The sequence below is a fragment of the Suricata suricatta genome, chromosome 4 (genome assembly GCF_006229205.1).
Source record: "Suricata suricatta isolate VVHF042 chromosome 4, meerkat_22Aug2017_6uvM2_HiC, whole genome shotgun sequence".
Lineage (NCBI taxonomy): Eukaryota > Metazoa > Chordata > Mammalia > Carnivora > Herpestidae > Suricata > Suricata suricatta.
In genome coordinates, this window is record NC_043703.1 from 113648672 (window position 1) to 113666829 (window position 18158).

Sequence of the window (18158 nt, forward strand, 5' to 3'; positions counted from 1 at the left end):
CTTGCTGTGGTGTGAGCAGGAATAGGGAGGGGGCAGTATGGCAGAAGAAAAGGGATGCGCAGTGTACAATGGTAAGAAGGAGTGAGGTGATCAAGGACTGGGGAAGGCCTACAGGGGATAGCTACAGATACCTGCCTTTCGAGGGACGTAAACTGAGGGGCTGAGACTAGAGGAGTGGGAGAAACAGAGCTGATCTGATTCCAAATACCCATTTTCAAAGTTACCTTTGGGGGACACATGATAGTGGGGCAGTCAAGTGGGGGGGTGTCAGGCCTAGTGCCTCTCTCTCTCATTGATCAATCCAGTGAGAGTGACTTTTTTATCTTTGTAAATTTAACTTTTAATCAATTAAAATGAAAAACCCAGTTCCTCGGTTACAATAGCCACATTTCAAACACTCAATAGCCACATATGGCTAGTGGCCATATTCTATAACACAGAACATTTCCATCAATGCAGAAAGGCCTACTGGACAGGGACGTTCTAGAATGAGCTAATGATTAATTCACTCCCTTCCTTCAGGAATCCAACCACTTCCATTATTTCTATTACACCCGTAGTTCTAAATCCAAATATCTCTGGGAGAGGTACTGGGATGGCTTAAAAGAGTAACTGGTTGAGATTAATGGCCTGGAAAAGCCAGAGTCTAAGAAGCCATCCACTGTAGGCTGAGTATATGTGACAGACAGCACATGGGATGACGGGATGTCAGAAGATAAGACCCTGCCATAGCCCAACGTGCTGTCTGAGGATACTAAAAAGTAAGGATAAGCTCCTGTATCACAGGATGTGGAAAACTTTTGAGAATAATAACCCACAGTTATTATTCATTTTCAAGTGAGAGTTTATGCCCCAACAGTCCTCACCAAGGAGGTTATTACGTGAGAAACAAGCACTTCTCTACTTCTAGGGAAGAAGAAAGAAAAAGTGCATGCAGGCCTTCCCAGAAGTAGACACCTATGAACTTGGCCCTCTTCTGCCTTCTGTATTTGCTCTATGACCAGGTTCATGGTTCTTTCTCCTTCACACCAATGACTCCCTGAAAAACAACATAGGCCCAGGCCTAGAAACCCTAATACTAACTTGTTATTTCTACTAGGAGCCACCTTCAGCAATTCCAAGGTGAATTTTAACAATCTATGGCCCATTGCTTCCTCTACCCCACTTCCAGTATTCTGGCTTCTGGCTTATCCTCCACCTGTTCACTCCATCACTAAGGTCAGCACCCTAAGAGTCATCCCAGACTCCTCCTCCTCTTTCTTTGCTCCCCACCTAAGGTCACCACATTATGGCCACTTCTCCACTCTGCTGTGAATCTGCCCAGCTCTGATCCTCTCCAGCCCTATCACAGGGACCACCTGAGGTCTTCCTCCTTCCAGTCGCAGCCACCTCTAGCCCAGTGATTCTTAACCACAGATAAGCAACAGAGTAACCTGGAGGCGGTTAAAATATAGATTCTGACTCAGTCAATCTGGCCAGGTTGAGCACGTGTATTTTGCAAAGTGCTCCAGGTGATTCTGATGTGTACCCTTCATTAAGAACCACTGCCGCCTCCTCCTCATTATTAGTAACAACAAAAACAACAATTAACATTTTTTGTGTACTTAACATGTACTGCCTCATGTAATCTTCATGACAACCTTGTGAGGTAAGAGCTATCATCTACTCTCATTTTACAGTTGTTGAAACTGAGGCACAAAAGCATCATAGTTAGTGAGAGGTAGGACTAGAACATGACCCACCACTCCTAACCATTCTGCTCTCTACACCACTGTATAGACATGACTTAATGTGTAGCTTCCTCCTTAGCACCCTTTAAATAAAGTTCCAGAAAAAGATGTGAGCTTGAGGACAGACTCATGATTCTCTTCTCCATCCAACCTTCCACCACAGCTTCTTAATGCTACAAGAAATATCTTGGGTGGGGGTAGGTGGGGGAGAGGGGAAAATGGGTGATGGGCATTGAGGAGGGAACTTGCTTGGATGAACACTGGGTGTTGTATGCAAGTGATGAGCCACAGGAATCTACCCCAAAAACCAAGAGCACACTTTACACACTGTATATTAGCCAATTTGACAATAAATTGTATTTTAAAAAAGAAAGAAACATCTTGATCAGGATGGTGGTTATAGAGTGTATACATTATAAAAATTCACTGAGATGTGTACTTAGGATTTGTGAATTTACTGTACATTCATTACTCCTCAATAAAAAAGAACCTGAGGGGCACCTGCAGTTAAGCATCCGACTCTTGACTTCTGCTCAGGTCATGATCTCACCGTTTGTAAGATCAAGCTCTGCATTCAGCTTCATGCTGATAGCACAGTGCTTGCTTGGGATTCTCTCTCTCCTTCTCTCTCAAAATATATTTTTAAATATCCTGGAAAAGTCACTTAAGAAAGGACTACATAAATAAAGAAGGAAAATAAAGGAGTGCCTGGGTGGTTCAGTTGGTTAAGTGTCCCATACTTGATTTCAACTTAGGTCATGATCTCATGGTTGGTAGGACTGAGCCCTGCATTAGGCTCCATGCTCAGCACAGAGCCTGTTTGAGATTCTCTCTCTCCCTCTCTCAAAATAAACAAACAATTAAAAATAAATAAATAAATAAAAAGACCCAAGCAAATGTGAAATAGGTAAAAACAGGCATGCACAGAAGAAACTAGGAAAAAGCCATCACAATGCTGGCAATTATGAAGACTTCTTTCTGGAATAACACATTTAAGAACAGATTAAGAAAAGTTCCCCAGAGCTAACCCACAGAAATCCTTAGAGGAGACCAGGCTTGGAGACGGCACTACCTGGAGGCAGAGTCCCCTGCAGGATGGACAGGAAATCCCCAGTATAGGATAGCTTGGCTACAGTGGGCTACAGTGGGGAGCATATGGCTAGCAGCAGAGACATGAGAACTCTGAAGGTCCACAGGACTGTCTTTGGGTCAGAGACCGGGAAATGCCCCCAAGTGGAAGTCAGTGGCAGTGAGGGGTTTCTTCCTTTTTAAAGGGCCATGTGATTTCTGCATCAAGAAGTCCAGCCCGATCAAATCCAGCTCCTGGTATGGTTGGTGCTTATGTCTACAAAGGACTCCACTGGGATCACTCATGTTTCCAGCTCCACTGTGCAGTCCAAGGGAGGAGGACTTGGCACACTGATTTTGAAGTCTACCCTAAAAGAACAAAGAAAAGTCTGAGAAAACCAATGTGATGAAGTATACCTAACATTAGCACCTATTAAGATAAATTTAAGGAAAATGTGATCAAAACAGACAGTAAGAAAAGACAATTCACTGGAACAGACCAGAAAATCCCAGGTATACAAGGAAATGTACTATATGCAATCAGTATATCAGACCAGGTGACTAAAGATATATATTTTAACTATTACTGACCAGGAAAAAGAAGTTAAATCCTTAGCTTTCACAATTCACCAAAATATGACAAATTCCATCTAGACTAAGAATTAAATGTAAATGTAAAAAAAAAAAAAAGAAACTATTTAAATACTGAGAATTTATGTGAAAACATAATTCTGTAGAAGATAAAGCCTTTCTAAGCCTGACACAAAAAAAGAAACATAGGCCAGGTCTAGAGATCCAAATACCAAGTTCCCTCTACCAAGAGCCTCCATCAACAATCCCAAGGAGAATTATAACAATCTCTGCCCCTGTTCCCCACCCCTACCTTTTCATGTATTCCCAATTCTGGCTCATCTTTCATCTGCTCACTCTGCCATCCAGGTCAGTACCCTGTGAATCACCATATACTCCTCCTGCTCCTTCCTCATTCTCCCCTTTCCCAAGGTTACCACTTCTTGGCCACCTCTCCATTCTCCCTTGAATCTGTCCAGCTTGATCCTCTGCAGACTGGCCCCCACTGAGGGCCTCATCCTGCCACCCATGTTACCAGCTCAAGGATTGCTGTGGGCTTCTTGGCTTCCAGTCAAGGTGGAGCCATCATCTCCAGCCCAGTGGTTTGGAAAGCCTTAATAAAGACTATTTTGATTGCATGGACATTTTAGATTTATGAACGCTTAAACAGTGAACAAAACTAAAGGGTAAATGACAATCTAGGATAAACTATTTGTTATATAAGAAAGACAAAGAGTTAATAGCCAGAATAGGTATCAAGTTCTCCTATAAATCAAAAAGACAAAAAAATAATAACATACACTAAAAAATAAAATACTGCACAAATGAAAAAAAAAGAATATACCAATAAAAAACTGCACATAATCAATTCTTCAAAAGAGAATTACCAATAACTAATTTGCCTGGAAAAAGAGTCCAAGTAATAACAATTTTTTAAAAAGAAAAGCAAAATAAAGAAGCAACAATGGGAAATACTGTTTTTGTTGATCAAATTTGCAATTTTTAGAAAAATAATAATATCTAATATTGGAAAGGACGTAGTTAAAAAGATGCTCTCATAGGACTGGGGTAAGAGCCTAAGCTGATTCATCTGGAAGGCAACTGAGAAAAATGTATCAAAATCTTTGAAAATGTGCATACTCTTCCATCTAGCAATTCTACCTCAAGACTAAATCCTAAGGATGAAAATAAGGAAGTACACAAGGTCAGTATTATATATAAGCCACAGCTCTCAAGAACTTAAGGGGCAATCATAAGGTTTTAGTTAAGTCATGGTAGGTACACACTGAAATACTACAGATCTATAAGAAGTTTATTTATTGCCAAGGAAAACCATTTACAACGTACTAAGTACAGAGAGCAAATCATAGAACAGTATGTACAATATGAACCCATTTATTTTTTTTAATTAAAAAAAATTTTTTTTTGAGAGACAGAGAGAGACAGCATGAGCAGGGGAGAGTCAGAGAGCGAGGGAGACACAGAATCTGAAGCAGGCTCCAGGCTCTGAGCTAGCTGTCAGCACAGAGCCCAACACGGGGCTTGAATCCATGAATTGTGAGATCACAACCGAGCCTAAGCCAGCCGCTTAACCAACTGAGCCACCCAGGCGCCCTATGAACCCATTTATGTAATGAAATGTGTAAGGGTGTATATACATCCATATGTATGCACACAAAAAAAGATCTTCAGGCATGTAACCAAAACAGTAATGATAATATAGACCTCTGTCTAGTATTATTACCACGATTCCTTATTTCCTTCTTTGTTCTTTGTTGTTTCCTACTTTTAAAAGAAACTTGATGGTATGATACAGATTTTCTTCTCTACCATCACCTGTATGGGGAATTCCTGTCCAGGATTCCCATTTGACTCTGAGCATCTACATCCCTTACATGTGACATATATGGTATTTTTTATGCTGCTGTTTAACTTTTCAAACTTAATCTTGTCTCTTTTTTTTAATTTTTTTTATGTTTTATTTATTTTTGAGAGAGCAAGACAGTGTGAGCAGGGGATGGTCAGAGAGAGAGGGAGACACAGAATCTGAAGACAGGCTCCAGGCTCTGAGCTGTCAGCACAGAGCCTGACAGGGGGCTCGAACCCACAAACCGTGAGATCATGACCTGAGCTGAAGTTGGATGCTTAACCGACTAGGCCACCCAGACGCCCCTAATCTTGTCTCTTCAATTCTCCATACCATGGGTAAGGTTTGTAATGCCTAGTACATAGAAAGTACTTGGCAAATGACCCAAGAAAGAACATGTCACCTCTGTGCCCATGCCCTTGTGGACTGCCTGGGCATGGACTGGTTGGTTCCACAGGTGTAACATTCAAGCGCCAGGCCAGGCTTGAGGCTGAATGCTGTAGGACACCTGTCAATCTGGTCCTGTTGAAGATGCTTATTGTTGCTGCTAATTATTGTTGAGTGATGGGGCTGTTTGTTTAAAGCATAGGTTACTGCCCCCACACCCAAAGGCAAAGCCAATCCTATGGGCATCCTATAATTAATGAGCCAGTAAGTATTTCCTCTGGTGTTAAGTTGGCTTTGATCCAACAGATCCCTTCCCACTTCTTCCGCCACTCTCACCCCATTTACAACTTCCCATCTTGGCTGCTGAAGGCCTCCTTTGGAGAAGCATCCCCTTCATCAAAACTATGGGCCTAATCAGAACAGTCTTGTGTCCCTGGTGTTCCAAGCTTGACTCACCAGCTTCTCTTTGTCCTCCTAGGTGATCAAGTTTACTGTCATATCTAAGGGAATCTGTTATCCAAGCAGTCCAGCCTGTAGGCCAAGAAACCGAAAAAGCCCTGAAAGACCACTGTAGGAAAGACACAGGATTTTTTCATGCAAACTCAGTAAGTCAACTTTCATAGTTGTCCATAATCTCTGTGATCAGTACTCACTTTGATTAAACTCTCTGGAGAAAAAAATACAAAAGCCATCAGAAACGGAAGAGTCAGAATCTGGGAGAAAAGACCAGTCAACTGCTTCCCCCCCCCTCCTTGTAAACAATTCCTGGTGCTCCCAAGGCTCTAAAAGGAGCAAAGAGAAAAAAACGTCCTGGAGTGCTGGCCATGAGCATGTGTAAGAGGCTATTTGGAGACCAAGCCTAGATTGCCACCATGGGCTAGGTACTTTACAGTTCCATGCCTTAATTTTTCATCTGCAAAACAGTATGATAATAGTGGAACCTGCCTCACAGACTTGTTGTGAGGATTAAATGAGTTAATGGATATAAAGAACTTAGCTATTAGTAAGCTACAAGTGAACAAGACATTAAGTGTTTGCCACTATTAACAGAAGCAGTCATACAGTGACAGCCATGTGCTGGGCACCATCTGCCCTTCTGTACCCAATGGTCTCTCAACATCAACACTATTAACATTTTGGGCTGGATAAATCTTTGTCACGAGCAGCTATCCTGTCCATTGTAGGATGTTTAGCAATATCCCTGGCCTCTCTCTACCCACTATATGCCAGTAGTGCGCCCTCCCCCAGCTCTCCAATACCAATTTGTGACAACCAAAAATATCTCCAAATATTGTTAATTGTCCCCTGCTAGTGGGGTTGGGATGAAATTGCCCTGTTTCAGAACCACTGATCTAGTCCTGTAAAAGCCACTGTCATGGGAGCACCCAGCTGGCCTCAGTTGGTGAAGAGTGAGACTCTTGATCTCAGGGTCATGAGTTCAAGCCCCAACCTAAGCACACAGTTTGCTTAAAAAAAAAAAAAAAAAAAAAAAAGCTACTGCCTTGGACATGCTATGCCACACACTCTGAGCAGGTCTGGTGTGGATCCAGGCGTAGGGGTCCCACAATGTTGCCCATTGTGGTTTGATGCAGGAGCTGCAGGTGGGGAAGTAAAGAGCAGTCAGTTCCTAATCTCTAGGTGGCTGCCATTTTCTCTCCTTGCAGATGGAATGGGAAACTGGGGCTTAGGCAAAATTCTAGTTGGGAAGTACCTCACCCCTGAGAGACTAAGAAGGTACAGAGAGAAACGGAGTCGAGGAGCTGACTTCTCTGGCAGCCTCTGTCTGTAACCTTAATTAGAGGGAGCCTTGCTGAGCCCAGTGGGGAGAAGGCCAGAAAGGATTCAGAGCTAAAGCCCTGGCCATGTCAGGAAAAAATGCCCTTAACCTAGGGAGGCCTCTGGCCTCTGCAGCCCCTCTCTTCTCAAGAAACAAGTGGGCTCTGCACTTGATTATGTAAAGAAACACACTGCTCCCTTCATAAAATAACCTCCTGACCATTTAGCACTATTAAATCTTAACGTGCACTTATTTTAACCCAGGAGTTGCTTTAAATGTATTCTATGGCTGTATTAGCACAGCTGCACAGCATCTAACCACGTAGGGACCTCACTGCCCCATTCAAATCCCAGATCTACCACCTAGCAGATATGTGACTATGGGAAAGTTACTGATCTCTTTGTGACTTAATTCTATCATTTCTGGAGCAGGGGCAATAATAGGGTCTGTATCATTGGACTATAACAAGGGTTATATGAGCTACTACATGCAAAGAACAATGTGGTCAACAAATGCTAGTTATTATTGTGTTCATTGTATCCTTAACTGGTAATAGCTAAAAATTTGGAAATTTATGCCAGTCAACTGGTTAAATGTACGTGGCACATCTAATCTATGAAATACTAAGCATCATTAAAAGAAATGAAGTTGAACTGTATCTAGTTACATAATAGAATTCATTTAATAATGTCAAATTGTTAAAGACTCAAACATATTACAGATAGGTATATATAGTTTGGGATTATTCATATATAAAAACAGCTATACGGAAATACATACATGTCTTTTTATCTGCACAGAAAATTTCTAGAAGCACCATCAGGAAGCTGTTAGCAATAGTTATATCTAGAGAGTAGGAATGGAGGACTAGAAAACTTTTGGTTTCTCCTTTGGTACTGTTAAAATTTCCAACTATGAGCATGTATTTTTTAATAAAATAATATTGTTTGCTTTGTTTTTAAATTTTTTAATGTTTATTTATTTTGAAAGAGAGAATGAAAAAAAGAGAACAAGTGCATACATGAAGAAGGGGGGGAGACAGAGAGAGAGAGAGAGAGAGAGAGAGAGAGAGAGAGAGAGAGAGAGAATCCCAAGCAGGCTCTACACTGTCAGTGCAGAGCCCAATCCAGTGTTAGATCTCACAAATGTGAGATCATAACCTGAGCCAAAAACAAAAGTTGGATGCTTAACTGAGTGAGCCACTCAGGCACCCCAAAAATAATGTTTTTAAAAAGAACAAGACGGGGGTGCCTGGGTGGCTCAGTCGGTTGAGCGTCCGACTTCAGCTCAGGTCATGATCCCACAGTTTGTGGGTTCACGCCCCGTGTTGGGCTCTGTGCTGACAGCTAGCTCAGAGCGTGGAGCCTGCTTTGGATTCTGTGTCTCCCTCTCTCTCTGACCCTCTCCTGCTCATGCTGTCTCTCTCTCTTTCTCAAAAATAAATAAAAAACATTATAAAAAAAAAAAAAAGAACAAGATGAGTGCCTGGGTGTGTCAGTTGAGTGTCTGACTCTTGATTTCTGCTCAGATCATGGTTCCAGGGTCATGGGATCAAGGCTTAAGAGTCTCTCTTCTGCCCCTCTCTCCTATTTGCAGGCACTCTTGTCATAGAGAGAGAGAGACAGAGAATGATTTAGATCTACTGATATGGAAACATTTTCAAGATATATTGCAATTTTTTTCAAAAGTAGAATATGAATATCACAAGCCACAGGAATGAATCTCGCTAACAAATTCAAGTGTGCAGGAAACCAGTTAGTTTCTATAACTCAACTCAATGTTTATGGTAAGTTTCCACCATGCAACAGCAAACTTAATTCTAGGTGTGTCTGAGTTCTCCAGAACACTGAGAAGTGCCAGTCATGGGACAGAGGAGGAGACTGTGAGGCTGGCTGAGGCCAGATATAATAGCCTCTGCTGCTCTGTGCCACACATGGGCAGCCAGGAATCTTGGACTTGGCCCCACCATGTGGGGTTCTCTGAGATCTTACTGCTGCCTGCCCAGGTGATCTGTTATAAGGCAAGGTGGGACTCTGGACACCACAAGATCTTTCTCCCCTGTCTCTCCTGCCCCCATCCCCCAGCCAGTCTGGGGAGGGGAGGGCTGCAACGAGTTAGGGGTCTTTCCACTCCAGGTGAAATCCTTCTTCCATCTTGTCTCTTGTCAAGGTATTCAGTCTGTACAAGAGAATCCTGTTTCTTCAATGAGCTATACAGAAAACCCTAAAGTTTTCCTAAGTGCATATGCTTTTGGCATATAAAACCCAGAGACACCTGAAACTTGACTCCATTTTCTAATCTGGGGAGCTAGCTCAGGAGGAAATGAGCTCCAAGAATGTGAAAGTAGGAAAGGGGAAAATCCAAGGAGAGGAAAGAGATTAATTTCTCAAATATGCCAGCCACACATATGTGTAAACACAGAGCAAAAAGTATGAACATTCCCATCAAAAGAATTAACAATATTTACCAGTAGAGTAAGTTTTAAGATAGAGGAAGGTCTAGAAGGGGAGATTTACCTTTATTTTATCTGTTTCTAAACTGCTTTTATGTTTTAAAGATGAAGCTCTACTCAGTATTGCTTATATAATCTACTATTTTAAATATATAAATACGCAAGTATCTTTTGCCTCCAGGCTGAATTTGGAGGGTGATGCAGATCACACCTATCTGGCCCCCTGATGGGCAGAAACTTGGGAAGTGTATTTGCATGAAAAGTGGAGAGACTAATGTTAGGAAAGAACTCTTTCTAAGGGAAGAAGGCAACAAGCACAATAAGCTCACCCAGGGCCAAAACTTTGCTCAGTGGAAAAGAGGAAATAATTCTGAGCTGAAGTGGTAGTTGTGATATACACATATCAGTGGAACCAAACCTCAAGGCTCTCTCTGTAAGGCAATGGGGGCACCAGCAGCCTTACAGCCCTGCTCCTACAGTGTTGCCAGCTGACCTCATGCCAACAGGAGTGTCAGTGGCTCCCAGCAGGCGTAGTGTGTCTGATGGGTGTGGCAATGTCCAGTTGAACTGATAGCTCATGAGGTGTGGCAGGAGCAAAGGGAGGCTGCAGAGCTGGAGGAGGGGAAAAGATAGCTGGGAGTGTGGGAGGGTGTAGCTGTCTAAACTTATCTACCGGCACATGGGAGACGTACACCCTGGGGACGCCCAAAATGCTCTCAGGGTGAGGGTGTGGGAAGTAGGCAAGACCTGAACTCTACACTGGCAGGTAGAAGTAAGAGTCAGAGATACACGTGGACGAACTCTAATGATATAATGAGTGCACAGGTGTCCAGATGCGTGCACAGATGGGGAACATAGAAGAGGGAGCCACAAAGTCTACATGGGAGGGGTCAGGGAAGGTCTCCTAAGTCAGCTGACGTTGATAATTCCAAGTGGATGGGAAGGGTGGAGGGCATGAGGAACTGAGTGTGCAAAGGCCTGGAATATAAGGGAGCTAGTCACAGTTTGGAGGAACTAACTGAAAGCAGATCAGACTAAATACAAGGGAGTAGTCAATGAGACCACAAAGATTATGTTCCTTGGTAAGGAATTTAGACTTTATCCTGCTGGCAATGGTGAAACTCAGAAGAGGGCTTTTTGCAGGGAAATTAGATGAACAAATCAGCAAGAATTCTTTTCACCACAACATTCCCACCACTGCTAGCTAACTCCCTCTGGTCTCAGAGGGCTGCTTCCTCCAGGAAGTGTTCCCTGACCACTTCTGGGACTCAGCCAGCTCTCAGCTCAGGCTTCTGGAGGTTCCCAAGCACCTCCCCTTTCCCTTCCCATCACACTGTGTCTTATCTGTACACTGTATGTTCTTCTCTCCCCTCATACACTGAAAGCTGGAAACCAGGAATTATGTCTGTTGTTTTCTACATTGTATCCCTAGCACCCCACACAGCGCATGACATAAGTATTTCATATATATTTACTTTAACAGAAAGGAAAAAAAAGCCTATGAGAAGATAATCTGTGGTTTCTAACCAGAGCTGCAAACTACATGCTGGAAAGGGGGAACAAGAGGACCAGGGAGAAGGTTCTTACAGTAGTTTAGTTAAGGAGTGAGGAGGGCCTGACCTGAGGTGGTGGTGATGGATCTGAAGAGCAGAGAGAGATCGAGGAAATATTTAGGAGGCAGCACTGGTAAGCTCAAGTGACTAGAGGAGCGAAGTAAGGGGATCAGATAAGAAGAAAAGGGCTCTTTGGGCTTCTGACTTAAGCAGTGGGTAGATGACAGATTAACCAAGGCTATTCTGGAAGAGGAGGCAATGTGTTGAGGAAAATGATGAAATCACAGTTTAGACATGTTTACTCTGACATGCCTGTATGGCCTACAGGTGGAGAGGTCCCAAGAGCAGCTGGAATCATAGCACCGGAGCCCAGGACAGACATCTGGACTAAAGATATAGTTGTGGGAGCTGTCAGCCTACTGGTGATGATTAAAGATCAAGGAGGGGACAAGATATCCCAGGGAGCAACAGAGAAGAGAAAACAAGGAGGATCCCCAACTATAAGTGGTAGGCTTAGGGAGAGATATGGAGGGAAAAGGAGACATGAGACAGGGAGGTAGAAAAGAGAGCAGTATCACAGGGAGAAGTGGCTTTAAGAACTAGTAAACAGGGTCTAACAGTGTGTAGAAATTTACAGCCAGTCCCAGCCCTGGTCTCCCTTAACAGTTGAGAAAACTGAGGTCCAGGGACACTGAGGTTGTTCAAAGCCACGAGCTACTATTGCCCATAGATATACATCAGTGGCTCTCAATTATGATCCCTGGAGTCCTGGCCAGGGAGGGGGGGGGGTCCCAAAGACCCTTCCAGTGTGGTGCAAGAGGTAAAGAACATTTTTATTATAATACCAAGACTTTTTTGAAGTATTCAGCTTGTTGACATTTAAACTAATAATGCAAAAGCAACAGTGGGTAAAACTGCTGGAGACCTAACACAAATCAGTGAAGTTATAGTCTTTACTGCAGGTACTCTGCTTTAACAAAAAGGCTAGTTTCACATAAGAATGCCCATAATAGAATAATAATTACTGATTTTTTAAAAAAACATGACCCTTAGGACACCTGACTGGCTCAGTCAGTGGAGACTGTGACTCTTGATTTCAGGGCTGTGAGTCCAAGCCCCACGTTGGGTGTAGAGATTACTTTTTTAAAAATCTCAAAAAAAGAAAAAAAACCCCATGACCTCTGAGTACATCTTGTTAATAGTCTATGCATAAAGCACTTCTGTTACATACCAGTACATACCAAAGTACCGGATACATTTACGTGATTGCTTGCATTGAGAAGTGAACCACCTGCTTTTTTCATGAAACATCATTTTATTAGAAAAATAAATGACAAAAAGAAAAAAGGAAAGAGCAACTGACAAACTGTGATTATTCAGACTTGAGTATCTGCAGCCGTTTTTTCAAAAATGAATGAAGTGAGCTTATCACATCAAGGAAAACTGATAGTATTTTTTTGCCAATGATAAAATTTGAGCTGGCAAGTGAAAATTAGAATTATAGAAAACTTGTCCCCATACCATGAGCTTCACAGCTTCCTGGTACTTAAAGACTGCTGAGTACAGCAGTGATAATATTAATTAATATAATACTATGGATTGAAATGCATCTACATTTAGATCTGCATAAATCACTGATCCATTATTTTCCAAATGATCAATGCATGATGTCACAAAGAATGAACAAAAGACCCATTCAAACTACAAAACGGATCAATAGAGTTGAATATAGCGATGATGAGAAGTTCACTGACACAGTTTTAGATCTCACATGGCAACTAACCTTTCAGAAACTGCCATTAGTCAAATTTTGGTAAAATATCAAAGAAGATATCCACAATTATCTGAAAAGTCTATTAAAAACACCAATTACAGGGGTGCCTGGGTGGCTCAGTCAGTTAGGTGTCTGACTTTAGCTCAGGTCATGATCTGACGGTTCATGAGTTTGAGCCCTGCATCAGAGCCTGGAGGCTGCCTAGGATTTTGTGCGTGCGTGCGTGTGTGTGTGTGTGTGTGTGTGTGTCTGTCTGTCTGTCTGTCTACCCCTCCCCCACTCACACACACACTCTCTCAAAAAAATAAATTTTTTAAAATGCCCCCCCCCGCTCACACACACACTCTCTCCCTCAAAAAAAATAAATTTTTTTAAAATACCAACTGCAAAAAAGATTTTTATTCACCTACTCCAACCAAAACAAAATATCATATAAGATTGGTAAAGAAGCAGTACAAGAATCCAAATGTCTTCTTTTAAGCCAGTTATTAAAGAAATTTATAAAGCTGTAAAATAATGACTCCCTGAATTTTTTTTAAGTTGTATTTATTTAAGTAATCTCTACACCCAAAGTGGGGCTCAAATTCATGATCAAGAGTTGCATGTTCCTCTGACTGAGCCAGCCAGGTACCCCTAAATTTTTTTATTTTAGAAAATATATTTTTATAAAAGGTATGTTGGTTAGGCATCTAACTTCAGCTCAGGTCATGATCTTGTGGCTTGTGGGTTCGAGCCTTGTGTGGCGCTCTGTGCTGACAGCTCAGAGCCTGGAACCTGCTTCGGATTCTGTGTCTCCCTCTCTCTCTGCTCCTCCTCACTCATGCTCTGTCTGTCTCTCAAAAATAAGCAAACATTAAAAACATATATACATATATATATATATATATATATATACATACAATATATAAAGTATTTTATTTAACATGTAAAGGATTACTGTTATTTTTATATAATTAATAAATACTTCTAAAGTCTGTTTCTAATGTATGTTTCCAAACTTGTATATGGTATGTAAAATGGTACCAAGACCAAAACATTTGAGAATGCTGATATAGACCACCCTTTCCTACCTCCCAGTTCCTGGATCTTATATCTAGCACACCCAACCCTCCCATGCATTTCTCCATAAAATACAGAATTATAAAAACTAAAAAAAGGGGCACCTCAGCTCAGTGGGTTAAACATCTGACTTCGGCTCAGGTCATGATCTCACAGCTTGGGGGTTCGAGCCCCACGTCAGGCTCTGTGCTGACAGCTAGCTCAGAGCCTGGAGACTGCTTCGGATTCTGTATCTCCCTCTCTCTCTGACCCTCCCCTGCTCCCACTGTCTCTCAAAAATAAATAAAAAGCATTAAAAAAAATAAAATAAAAACAAATAAAAAACCTAAAAAATTCAAAAACAAAATTTAGCTGAAGTAGAGATGAGACAACAGACACAGTGAACTAAACAAAGTATAAGACCCTTTCTTTCCCTTCAAAATAATGATCCTTTAAGGGCCAGGACCTGCTAAGTAGCCCTGCTAGGCTAGCCTGGGTTCTTCTACAACCTCTTCCTACTGCCACCTATGGTAGAAGAAAGACTGGGGGCAAGAGGGCTCAGTGGGAGTTCAGGTGTCATCTCCTTCATGTTCAGTATCTGATTTGATACACCAGCCAATGAAGTAAGGTGGGGGTGGGCATTTTGTATTACTCAGGATTTATAGGGGAGGAAACAGAGGCCTGTGTCTTGTCTCACACCAACCAGTAAATGAAAGACTGGGACGGGGTTGGGTTGTCATCCAGGGTTCCCTCCCCTAGGCACGAGCTCTAAGTTGCCTCTCTTCCCCACTCAAGCCTAGAGGTCCATCAGTCATGAAAGACGCATTACTTTACTTGCAACTAAGGTCTTCTCTTTAGTTTATAAGCCACATAGGTTTCTTTTTTATTCTCTGTTCATTCTTATGGGTAACTGGTCTTTTTATAATAGTTTGTAAGAAAAAGTGATTCTTTATATTACTTTTCAATTACAAAGTTGGTTTTATTTTATTTTATTTTTTTTAATTTTTTAAATTGCTTTTTATTTTATTTTTGAGAGACAGACAGAGACAGCTGGAGCAGGGGAGGGTCAGAGAGAGAGGGAGACACAGAATCTGAAACAGGCTCCAGGCTCTGAGCTAGCTGTCAGCACAGAGCCTGACACGGGGCTCGAACCCACGAGCCGTGAGATCTGACCTGAGCCGAAGCCGGATTCTTAACTGACTGAGCCACCCAGGCGCCCCAATTACAAAGTTGGTTTTAAAATGATTAAAAGTTGGGGCACCCGGGTGGCTCAGTCAGGTAAGTGTCTGACTTTAGCTCAGGTCATGATCTCACTGTTCATGAGTTCAAGCCCCACATCAGACCCTGTGCTGACAGCTGAGAGCCTGGAGCTTTTTTAGATTCTGGGTCTCCCTCTCTCTTGGCCCCTCCCCTGCTCACACTCTGTCTTTCTCTCTCTCAAAAATAAACATTAAAAAATGTTTTTAAAAATACCAAATAATAAAATGATTAAAAGTAAAAGTTAATGAAATAGAGGACAAAGAAACAAACAATAGACATAATGCAAAAGTTGGTTCTTACAAAACAAACCTCTAATAAACTTATCATGAAAAAAGCATGAAGCATTAAATATGTGACATTATGAATGAAAAAGGGGGGTGCCTGGGTGGCTCAGTCAGTTAACCACCTGACTTCGGCTCAGGCCTTGATCTCACTGTTCATGGGTTCAAGCCCTATGTCAGGCTCTATGACGACAGCTCAGAGCCTGCAGCCTGCTTCAGATTCTGTGTCTCCTCTCTCTGCCCCTCCCCCACTCGTATTCTGTCTCTCAAAACTGAATAAATGTTAAAAAAAAAAAAGAATGAAAGAGGGAAGACAGAGTATAATAGAGATATGAAAACAAGACTATGAAAATTGTATGCTAATAATTTTTTTAATTTTAATTAAGAGAATGTAGATGCTGGTGAGGATGTGGAGAAACGGGCACTCTCCTACACTGTTGGTGGGAATGTAAACTGGTGCAGCCGCTCTGGAAAACAGTGTGGAGGCTCCTCAAAAAACTATCGATAGAACTTCCCTATGATCCAGCAATAGCACTGCTAGGGATTTACCCAAGGGATACAGAAGTGCTGATGCATAGGGGCACATGTACCCCAATGTTCATAGCAGCAATGTCAACAACAGCCAAATCATGGAAAGAGCCTAAATGTCCATCACCTGATGAATGGATCAAGAAGATGTGGTGTATATATACAATGGAGTATTACATGGCAATAAGAAAGAATGAAATATGGCCATTAGTAGCAAAGTGGATAGACCTCGAGGGTGTCATGCTAAGTAAAATAAGTCAGGTGGAGAAGGATAGATACCATATGTTTGCACTCATAGGTCTAACAAGAGAAACCTAACAGAGGACCACAGGGAGAGGAAGGGGGAAAGAGAGCTGGGGAGAGTGAGGGACACAAATCATGAAAGACTATTGAATACTGAAACCGAACCATGGACTGAAGGGGGAGGGGGAGGGAGGGAAAGGGGTCATGGTCATGGTGGGGGGCACTTGTGGGGAGAAGCATTGGGTGTATTATGGAAACCAATTTGAAAATAAACTATTAAAAAAAATAAAAATTAAAAAAAAATTTTAATTTAAATTACCAAATTATTTGGCTAGAGCAAGATAATTAATAGCTTTAGCAAGATTTATATAGTAGTAGTAGCAGTGATATCCTCGGGTCTTCTCTTAAATGCAAACCCCTCAAGGAACTAAGTGCTAGCAAATTCCTTCCTAGGTTGCCTTTTATGACACAAGAGATGGGTCTTTAGAACCTAGGCCTATCTGGATGGAAGGAAAGAGGGTGCCATGAGTACAGAGGAGGCTCTGGCACTTACTCTTGTTTGGCATCCTTGGTTGGCCTAAAGTTAGATTACCAGGTTATACCAGGCTGTGAAGATATCCCCTGCTTGCTTCCACAAGACTCAGTACCTCAAACTCGACATTTTGCCTGCCCTGTCAGATGCCCCTGTTAATCTGGTTCTGCTCAGCCCCAAGGATAGCCTACAATCCCCTCTTTCTTACCTGTTTCCTCCTCCCCTCCCCTCCTCACTCCTTCCTTTCTCCTTCTCTTCTTCTTCCCTCTCCCAACCTCCTCTCCTCCATCTTATGTTGGAAGACAGAGTAGCTCCAGGTGTGGCTGGAGTCCTATCAGGTGCTATACCACCTCTCCCCACATCCAGTTCTCTCCCTATGCCCACCGCCTGGTACTTCTGACCATAGAAGTTGCAGCAAATATGTAGAGGCCTGAAGCCTAACCCTCAGTCTGCCTTGGCCCATTCCCCAAACTCATTTCTGAGTCTGACATCAGAATGGGACAGAGAAGGGGTCCAAGGAATGTGATGGTATGTGCAGTAAAGGGAAGTAGCTGTCTAGCTCTGAGCCCTGGTATTGGAGTTAATGCAAGAGATCTGTCATTTAAACCTTACACGGTCTGTAGCTCAAAGGAATGTCTGAAACATATAAGTACTACTGTGTCTCTAATTTATTAGTTGGATGAATAAAAGTTAAATCTATTTAAATGTGATACTCCATACGCCTGGGTGGCTCAGTTGGTTAAGCATCTGACACTTAGCTCAGGTCATGATCTCAGTTTGTGAGATCAAGCCCTGTATTGGGCTCTGTACTGTCAGCATGGTGTCTGCTTGGGATTCTCTCTCCCCTTCTCTCTTTGCTCCTCCTCCATGCACACACTCTCTCTCGAAATAAATGAACATTAAAAATAAATAAATAAATGTGTTACTCTGTCTATACCAGCCTGTGACCACTAGCATTATCTCAAGCAACAGACATTAGAAACACCACCACTACTGTGCGTATGTGTCCACATGTGCCCATGCACTGGCAAAGGAAAGCCATTAAATGTTTTAATGATAGAGAAGATGATCTCCTTCAGAATGGGGATGACCGATGTA

General features: G+C 42.2%; 1 long non-coding RNA gene across 1 annotated transcript in view; it reads right to left on the reverse strand.

Moving 5' to 3' along the window:
* Positions 1-2629: 2629 nt before the first annotated feature.
* The window catches only part of LOC115289921, a 75758-nt gene continuing 60229 nt past the window's right edge, over positions 2630-18158 (reverse strand). Inside the window, exon 5 of the long non-coding RNA XR_003907873.1 lies at positions 2630-3167. This is a non-coding gene — a long non-coding RNA (uncharacterized LOC115289921). The remainder of the gene's footprint in view (positions 3168-18158) is intronic.